Source organism: Ochotona curzoniae, unplaced genomic scaffold (genome assembly GCF_017591425.1).
Source record: "Ochotona curzoniae isolate NIBS_2020 unplaced genomic scaffold, NIBS_Ocur_1.0 contig_2279, whole genome shotgun sequence".
In the NCBI taxonomy this organism is placed as follows: Eukaryota; Metazoa; Chordata; class Mammalia; order Lagomorpha; family Ochotonidae; genus Ochotona; species Ochotona curzoniae.
Window position 1 is genome coordinate 9,585 of NW_024465398.1, and position 8,418 is coordinate 18,002.

Below are 8,418 nucleotides of genomic sequence, written 5' to 3' on the forward strand. Positions count from 1 at the left end.
TACAGGTCCGGTGCAATCCCAGTCAGTATATATCGCACATTCTTCTCACCAAGCAGTTCAGTTGTGACCGTTGTAACCAGCTGAATAGTGAACCAGCATCTGTCCTTCTCTGTAAAGCTTGTGTCTCAAGTAAAAATAATAAACTTTAAAGATTGATGCTGAAATTTTAATTCTAGTGATCCTGAATTACTAAAGCAATCTAAAACAACAAAAACAGGGCCAGAAATGCCAGGACAGCTTACTTCAAATTCTAATACGTGCAGTTCTCATTCAAAATAGCTGGGTACTGGCATAAAATATATCCCTGCAGATGAACAAAGCTGAGCAGAAGTCTGAGAAATCAACCAACACGTATCTAAAGCCAACTAACTCTTGAGAAGGGAATGGAGATCACTGGGGCCGAAGGACACTCGCTTCAACATATGGTGCTCCGAAAACTGCACATATACATGCAGAAGTAGGAAACAAGGAGCTTACCTTGCACCGCATCACAAAAATCAACTCAAATGGATTCAAAATGCAAATCTGTGACTGGAGACCATCAAACTCCTAGAGGAAATCCGTTGGGAAACACTGAAAGGCATAGGTACAAGCAACTACAGCTTGAAAAATCCACCAAATGGACAACTAAAGCATTTTTTTTTCCTCCCAATGACTACTTTGTAGAGGCAGCCACAGGAGGAGAAGGGATGCAGGCTGGTGCTGTAGCAACTCCAGGAGTCACAGAGAAGGGACAGTGTGAGGCAGGCGTGTTGGGAAGGGTGGCACCAAGTCTCTGGGTGCTCCACGCGGCTGTCCGACCCCAGGAAATCTCCAGGGTGGCCAGACTGTGAACTCTGATGTGGGCCCTGGGCAGCCCTTGCGTCAGTGGCCTCAGGCCCTGGTCCTTAGGTAACCCTGACAACACAGGATGTAGACAGAGCCCCCAGAGCTCAGAGGTCTGAGGGTCCAGTATGGCCTCCTTGGCTTGGAGCTGCCCGCACTCCTGGCAGGGCCCATCCTCGTCCTCTTCGCCACCCCCCAGCTCCCAGGACTCGTGTGTGAAGGGCACGGCGCCCTGGGCCTCGGAGAAGCGCAGGCGGTACAGCAACTGCACCCACCCACTTGCCGAACTCGCGTTTGCGGGTCTCAGGCAGGTAGAAGGCGCGGCCCGTGCAGAAATTGACCTTCAGTTGCCGCCACCTCTGGTTGTGGATGAAGAGCTGGATGAACTGAAGGGGGAACAGTCTGGGCCAGGGAAGGGGCAGCCTCAGTTTCTGACACCTCTCTCTCCTTCCCCATCAGGAGCCATCCCTTCTGGGTCTTCATTGCCTTTGGCTCTGTTCCTTAAACAAAAACAAACACAAAAATGGGAGCCCGGTGTGGTAGCCTAGTAGCTAAAGTCCTCGCCTTACATCCACTGGGATCCCATATGGGTACCGGTTCGTATCCCAGCTGCTCCACTTCCCATCTAGCTCCCTGCCTGTGGCCTGGGAAAGCAGTGGAGGATGGGCCAAAGCTTGGGACCCTGCACCTGCGTGGGAGACTCGGAAGAGACTCCTGTTCCTGGCTTCAGATCAGCTCAGTTCCAGCCAATGTGGCCACTTGGTGGAGGGTGGGGGGTGAGCCAGGGATGGAAGATTTTCTGTGTCTCTCCTTTTCCCTGTAAGTCAGACCAGGTCCGTCCATTTCTGGCCCTGTGGACCCCTTGGTTCCCCGCCCAGGGCTGGTCGAGCTGAGGAGGTCAGAGGTTGGAGGTCAGGCAGGGACAATCACCATAGGAGCTGCAGCTGTCTGTCTTGGCGGGGCCGGGCAGCAGCAGCAGGTCTGGGAGCTCCAAGGCCGGGCTGGGGACTGCCACTATCATGGTCACCTTTTTGGCGACTTCTCCCAAGAGGGTCACCGCTCAGGAGGCAGCGCTGCAGCGGCCAGGGGCCGGCCTGTGGGAAGGCTGCATCCAGGGAGCACTCTGCTCCATCCAGGGCCGGCTCAGCCTCCAACCCCAACTTCATCCCACGCCCCCGCCCCTGGCAAGCCACAGAATAAGAAGGAGTTTCAATTTTTGCACCATACAGAGAATTAATATTCAGGATCTATAACAAGCTGGAAAAACTCAACAAACATAAACAGTTTAGTTAAGATATAGGTAAAGGACATAAGCAGTCATTTTTCAAAGGATGAAATACAAATGACAAACAGATACACGCAAAACATTCATGCTCACTAGCCATCATAGGAAAATGCAAATAAAAGTGTCTCTGAGGTTTTCCTACATTCTATTTAAAATCACCATCCGCTGAAAATAATAATTTCAAAAAAAAACCCACAATAAATGCAGTCAAGAATGTGGGGGAAATGGCACCATAATCCACTGTGAATGGGGATGTAAACTAGAAAAACCATTATGGACCACACTTTGAAGGTGTCTCAGAAATCTGAAAATACATCTGCCATGTAATCCAGCCACTTCACTCCTGAAAATTTACCTAAAATGAAATAGTCTATGAGACGATATTTATACACCCAAGTTTATTGCAGCACAATTCATGATAGCTTAGACATGAAATCAACTCAGATGACCAACACTGATGACTGCATTAAAATATGTGTGTGTGTGTTTGTGTGTGTGTGTGTGTGTATGTGTACACTTGAAACACAGCTCAGTCATAAAAAAAAGACTAAAAGTCCATCTTTAACCAGAAGTGTATGCAACTGTAAATCATTATGCTTAGTGAAATAAGCCAATATCAAAGACAAAAATCAGGTGGTTTTTTTTTCTGATTTGTGGCGATTAATATAGAATATAATAAAATGTAAGAATGAAAAGGTTATGTTATGATATGTTGTGATATGGTTTATTTTTTGGCATATATTTACACTTCATTAGAAATGTGGTGCTCTGGTCTTATTGCTTACTCTTGTGATTTTTGGCAAATTAAGCTTCTGAGAAGAAATTGTATTAAAATTACAGGCTATTTAAGATATGAAAGAGAAGGTGATTTATTCCTGTGGAATGAAGGCAGTGAGGGAAATGTGGTTGTCCTTCTGAATGCTCGCCTTCTATTATTGATGGTGGGAATGTAGTCTAGTTCAACCATATGGAAGACAGTGTGGAGAGTGCTCAGGTATTTGAACATGCCCCTTGTGATACAGTCATCTCATTAATGGGAATTTATACTACCTTAATGGAATCATCATATTAAAGTTAGTTATATCCCCATGTTTATTACATATTATTTTCACCATAGCTAATACTTAGAATCAATTCACACTTCTATCAATGTGAAAATCCATAATGTGTCATAAATATGTATTTAAATATATAGATAGTTGTATGTATATGAGTAGAATATGAAACACTACTAAATCATAATAAAAATGAGATTCTTTTGCATTTTAATGAATACAACTGAAATCCATTATTGTAGCACTCCGGTATGCTTTCCTCATACGTGACAGCTGATATGCAATACAAAAAAATATTAGAATCAGGCAATCTCTTTGAGATGTTATTTCAATTCTCCCCATATTTATATTCCAGGAAATTGTGACCCTTCTAGTTTTAGTTTTGAAATATTAAGAGCATGGGCCTGGCGCGATGGCGCAGTGGTTAAGGACCTCGCCTTGTATGCCCGGGATCCCATAAGGGTGCTGGTTCTAATCCGGGCAGCTCCACTTCCCATCCAGCTCCCTGCTTGTGGCCTGGGAAAGCAGTCTAGGACAGCCCAAGGCTTTGGGACCCTGCACCCGCATGGGAGATCTGGAAGAGTCTCCTGGCTTCAGATCGGCATAGCATCGACCATTGCGCTCACTTGGGGAGTGAATCATCAGACGGAAGATCTTCCTCTCTGTATATCTGCCTTTCCAATAGAAATAATAAATCTTTTTTTTTAAAGAAATATTAAGAGCAATCAAAATTAAACCACTAAAACTGAAGTGGATTAAAATTACATGTTTGAACTTCTGATGAAAATAGGAGAGGAAGAGAGAGGGATATGAAGTTTAACAAGAGTTGCAAGAAGGGTTGTTTTTTCGGGGACTTTGCCTGTGGAATGCATACAATCTGTTTTGTTTACAAATGTTTTTGTTATAATAAAATGATAAAATTATACAGTATGATGTCACACGAATGTTTTCCAATGTGCTTTTCAAAGCTTAACACAGTTAACAAGGACTTCATTCCACAGAAAGTACAAGTCAATCACAAAGTAAATGAGTTCGAAAAATATTAAAGTCTAGCTCTTCAACTAAGGTGGAGACAGACTTTGTTGAAAGAGAAGCCTAACTGAAATTTGATCTAACTTTATACTAGAGGTTTTGGAAACAGAGGTTTTGATCAATGCATGGACAACGGCGGTGATAAATAGAAGCACTAGAACCTAAAAGTAGTGCCACTGATGGGCATTAAGCTTTTTCAGATTAGACTGAATGCAAAGAGATGGCCCTATCATAACATGGAAACCCCAATATACAGAGAAGTGACTGACAACATCTTTACCATGCCCTTAGCACTTAAAGTGTCTGTCCTACTCTTGGGTTTGTTCGTAGTTTTGAATTCAAATAATAGAGGTCAATAGCTCACTTATGAGATCTGATAAAGAGTGTTTGTGAGAGGAGTAAATTGAGGTAATTATCACCACAAAACATTTCTTATGTAAGCAATTGGAGTCATTTCATATCCAAATTACATTACATCTCTCCTAAGCACACACACTTTGGTTTACCAGAAGGCACAAAAATGGTGAGTTAAGTTCTTTAAAGTCTCATCATGTTAGGTACATAGACACAAGTTAGCAGATATTGAGATAAGACATTTTGATACAATTAAATACTTTAGAAGATAATGTTCCTGAAAGCCCATTGGACTCCCATTACAGTACACTGGAGCAGCCTGCTGTTTACTGAAGTCAGGACTATCAAGGCAATCTCCCTGCTGTTGATGTAACTTAAGGATGCTTTCACAGAACTTGTGATGGTGAGGACCACCTGCTTTCCACGGTGAAAGACAGCCTTTTACTCTCTTCAAAGAAATATTGTTTCTTAAGCAGAAAATCTTGCTTCGTGTCTTTCTCATTCTCAGATCAGTGCAATCCAACAGAACTTGCTGTTACCCTTAGCAATATTGATATGTTTGTGTCCAGTGTGCATGTCACCAGCCTCACACAGACATTGAACACTAGTACTGTGACTGTGACAGAAAATATAATGTTATTATTAGATGATTAATATTGAAGTTAAATTCGTCACATATGGTCTCTAACAAAAATGAAACATTGGATTTAAACTTTCAGGTGATATAGTATGTACACTCCCTTTGTATTAATGAATAGCTTGAACAGTATTTTATCAAGTTAAAAAACAAAGAAAGCTGCATATAAAATTGGCATAATTAAACTGCTTGTAAATTTTAGGGTTTTTTTGGTTGAGTAGTTTCATGAATGTTTAAGTATGATTGTTAAATGATATACTTGCTGATGGTCACAATTTCATTGCTTAAATCTTTTTTTCAAATTTAATTTAATTTTTAAAAATATTTTACAATCTTTATATAGTTAATTAGGGTAAAAAGGTTCAAGGGCTACAGGAAAGTGGGTAAGACTAATATTTTTCCCATATTGTTTCCTTCATCTTTAAAACGGGGGTATTAAGGGAGAAGCCCCACCCAATTTCCCACCCTCCCCAGGTCCCGGATGTAGGGTATGCTCTGAGGTTCTTGCCCAAGTGGTTTTGGTATTTCAACAGTTATGAATCACTGCCAATCTTGCCACTCCAAGCACTATGAGGTCCTTGAAGAATTCACTGATTGACATAGTCCATCTTAGCTGAGATGGTTGATCTGTTCTGTCTTCTCTTTTTTCTTGGTTAGGCTTCTGAGTCCACATTGCTTAAATCCTAATTAACTTATACAGAATCCTCAACACAATAAACTTCAACATACAGCAAAGCAATTAATAGATAAGAAATACATTATTATATATGCCAAATGTTCATGTCATCTGGTTTAATGCAAATCTTGTTTTGTGAGTGAATTTCTTTTTTCCTAGTTTAATGTTGTCAAGAGTAGGAATTACACACTTTCAGATATAACAACTGTTATAAATCTTACAACAAGGATCATTTATAGAGAGGGTTACATGAGACAGATAAAATCATATATCTCATTTCCAAATTTCATAGGCATTCAGAAGATCCAGAATTGCTTTATCTATACACATGGTTGGTTTCAGAAAATTACTTAGCATTAATTCGGTTCTGTATTTTATGTGTCACTAGAGAAAAGTATGTCCCAGGAGGCTAAAGCATATTATGGTGTTTGGGATTCTGTTTCCCTGTCTTGAGCATCAGTAGCTCTGCAGCTGATTTGACTCAGGGCTTAAAATGGAACAGATTTGCTGATTTCGATCACAGGAGGATAACAGGGAAAAAGGAAGAAACTTCAATCCCAGTGGAGAGCTGCAAAAACAAAAACAACACAAACAAAACATGATGGTAGAATTTGTATAGGAAGCAGCGTGATGCTGTGGAGAAGCCAAGATGATGAAACCGTTTATCTGAGTGAGGGATATCTCCAGTGATTCCTATAGATGCCACCATTTTGGATTAAGGTGAGAGCAAATTATGCAGTCTTTGCCAATGGTGATGTTGCCTGAAGTAGAATCATGGACCCCACTGATCTTAGGTCAAGCCTAAAGCAGTAGTGGAAGACAGATACCCACCTAACTCCCTGAAGTTAGAGCATAAGATTCCCTCCTTCCCTCAACCTTAATGTACATAATTGAATTTTAAGGTAACTTATTAAAAATAAGATGATCGAGGCTGTTGTTGGTTCCCTCTGAATATGAATCTGGCTTGGGGGAGGTGGAAGTCAGGGCACACACTTAGAGCAATGAAGCACTCCTCTTCTTACTCCATTATAAGGTACCTAGACTCTATTAGTCAAGGTGGAGTACCCAAAATTTCTTTAGGGCAGGAAGCATATACTACAATTTTCACACTCTCCATAGAAGGTGGAGGTTTATGTGGCAGAGTGAGTACAATGCACCTGCGACTGTTGCAGTATATCATTTTGTAACTGTCGGGATTCTGTGACATCTTAGTAGGTTGTGGGGCGATGTCTGTTTCAAATTTCAGAAGCTCAAAATCTCCGGAATAACTTGAGAGTCCTCTGTGAGAAGGCTCTGTGCTTATACTGAAAAGAACAAATATCCTATGTGTGCCTCAGGGGGCTGCATGGGTGGGGTGCATGATCAATGGTGGGCTCATGCTGTGCAGTCACTTCAGCTTAGAGGAGAGCAGTTGTGGGTGGAGCCCCATTAACTAGTGGTTAAAATCCTCACTTTGCCCATGCCAGGATCCCATATAGGCATCAGTTATAATCCTGATGATCCTACTTCCCATCCAGCTCCCTGTCTGTGGCCTGGGAAAGCAGTCAAGAGTGGTCCAAAACCTTGAGACTCTGCACCTGTGTGGGAGACCCAGAAGTTGTTCCTGGCTCCTGGATTTGGATTGGCTTTCACTCCATTGCGGCCACTCCATTGTGCAATCAGCAGATGGAAGATCTTCTCCCCTGTCTCTCTTTCTCTTTGTATAACTGACTTTCAAGTAAGAAAAAAGAGAGGAGTTGTATCTGATCATGAAGGCTGATATGATGATACACTTCTTACTGCTCATGACAGCAGAGACCTACAAGTAACTTGGGTGTTGTCTGGGAATTTGTCCTACTTTCAAACACTGGCCATTGCTCGATGTCCACACCCAGCACACCTTTTTGAATACCCCCTGAAGTAACAGTCATCTTACTAGCCACAGAGTTATATTTCAAAGAACAAAGCCATCAGAGGACAAAAACCAGTGTTTCCACAAATGTCAACAGGAAAGCAAAAGTAAAAGAAGACATTATGATGCCAGAAAGATAATACAAAAACATTTTAAAATGTGATGTGACATAATAGCATCATGGGCATAAAATGACTGCTCATGAAGAGCCACTCATTATAATAGTAGAAGGGAAATCAACGGAGGGTGAAGGGAACTTGGACTGTATCACAGAACAAAAAACTAGTATGAATACAAACAGATGAATGAAACGCCTGCAAAGGAAATCAAAGGAAGGATGATATGGTCATTCAACAATACAGAGAAGCAAGTGCATGAGCTGAAGAAACACATACATCACATTGACGAGAAATTCTCTTGGAACATAGATTGATGTAAAAATGAAACTGAAATATTAGAAATAAAGAATTCCTATGTCAAAAATATAACGGCAAGCCTTCACATACACCATGGACAGAAAAAAAAATGAAACTGTAGCTTACATATTAGAAAGCATATCAATCATATCAAAAAAAGTAGAAAAGTCAAAAAAGTTATTTCCGATTATTTTGCTCTACCAAACATACATGTCTTAGGAATTCCTTAACTGTGGATTAAGAATGC

General features: G+C 41.3%; 1 pseudogene; it reads right to left on the reverse strand.

The window, feature by feature from the left end:
- Positions 1-655: 655 nt before the first annotated feature.
- LOC121151083 lies at positions 656-7,774 on the reverse strand (annotated as a pseudogene).
- Positions 7,775-8,418: the final 644 nt, after the last annotated feature.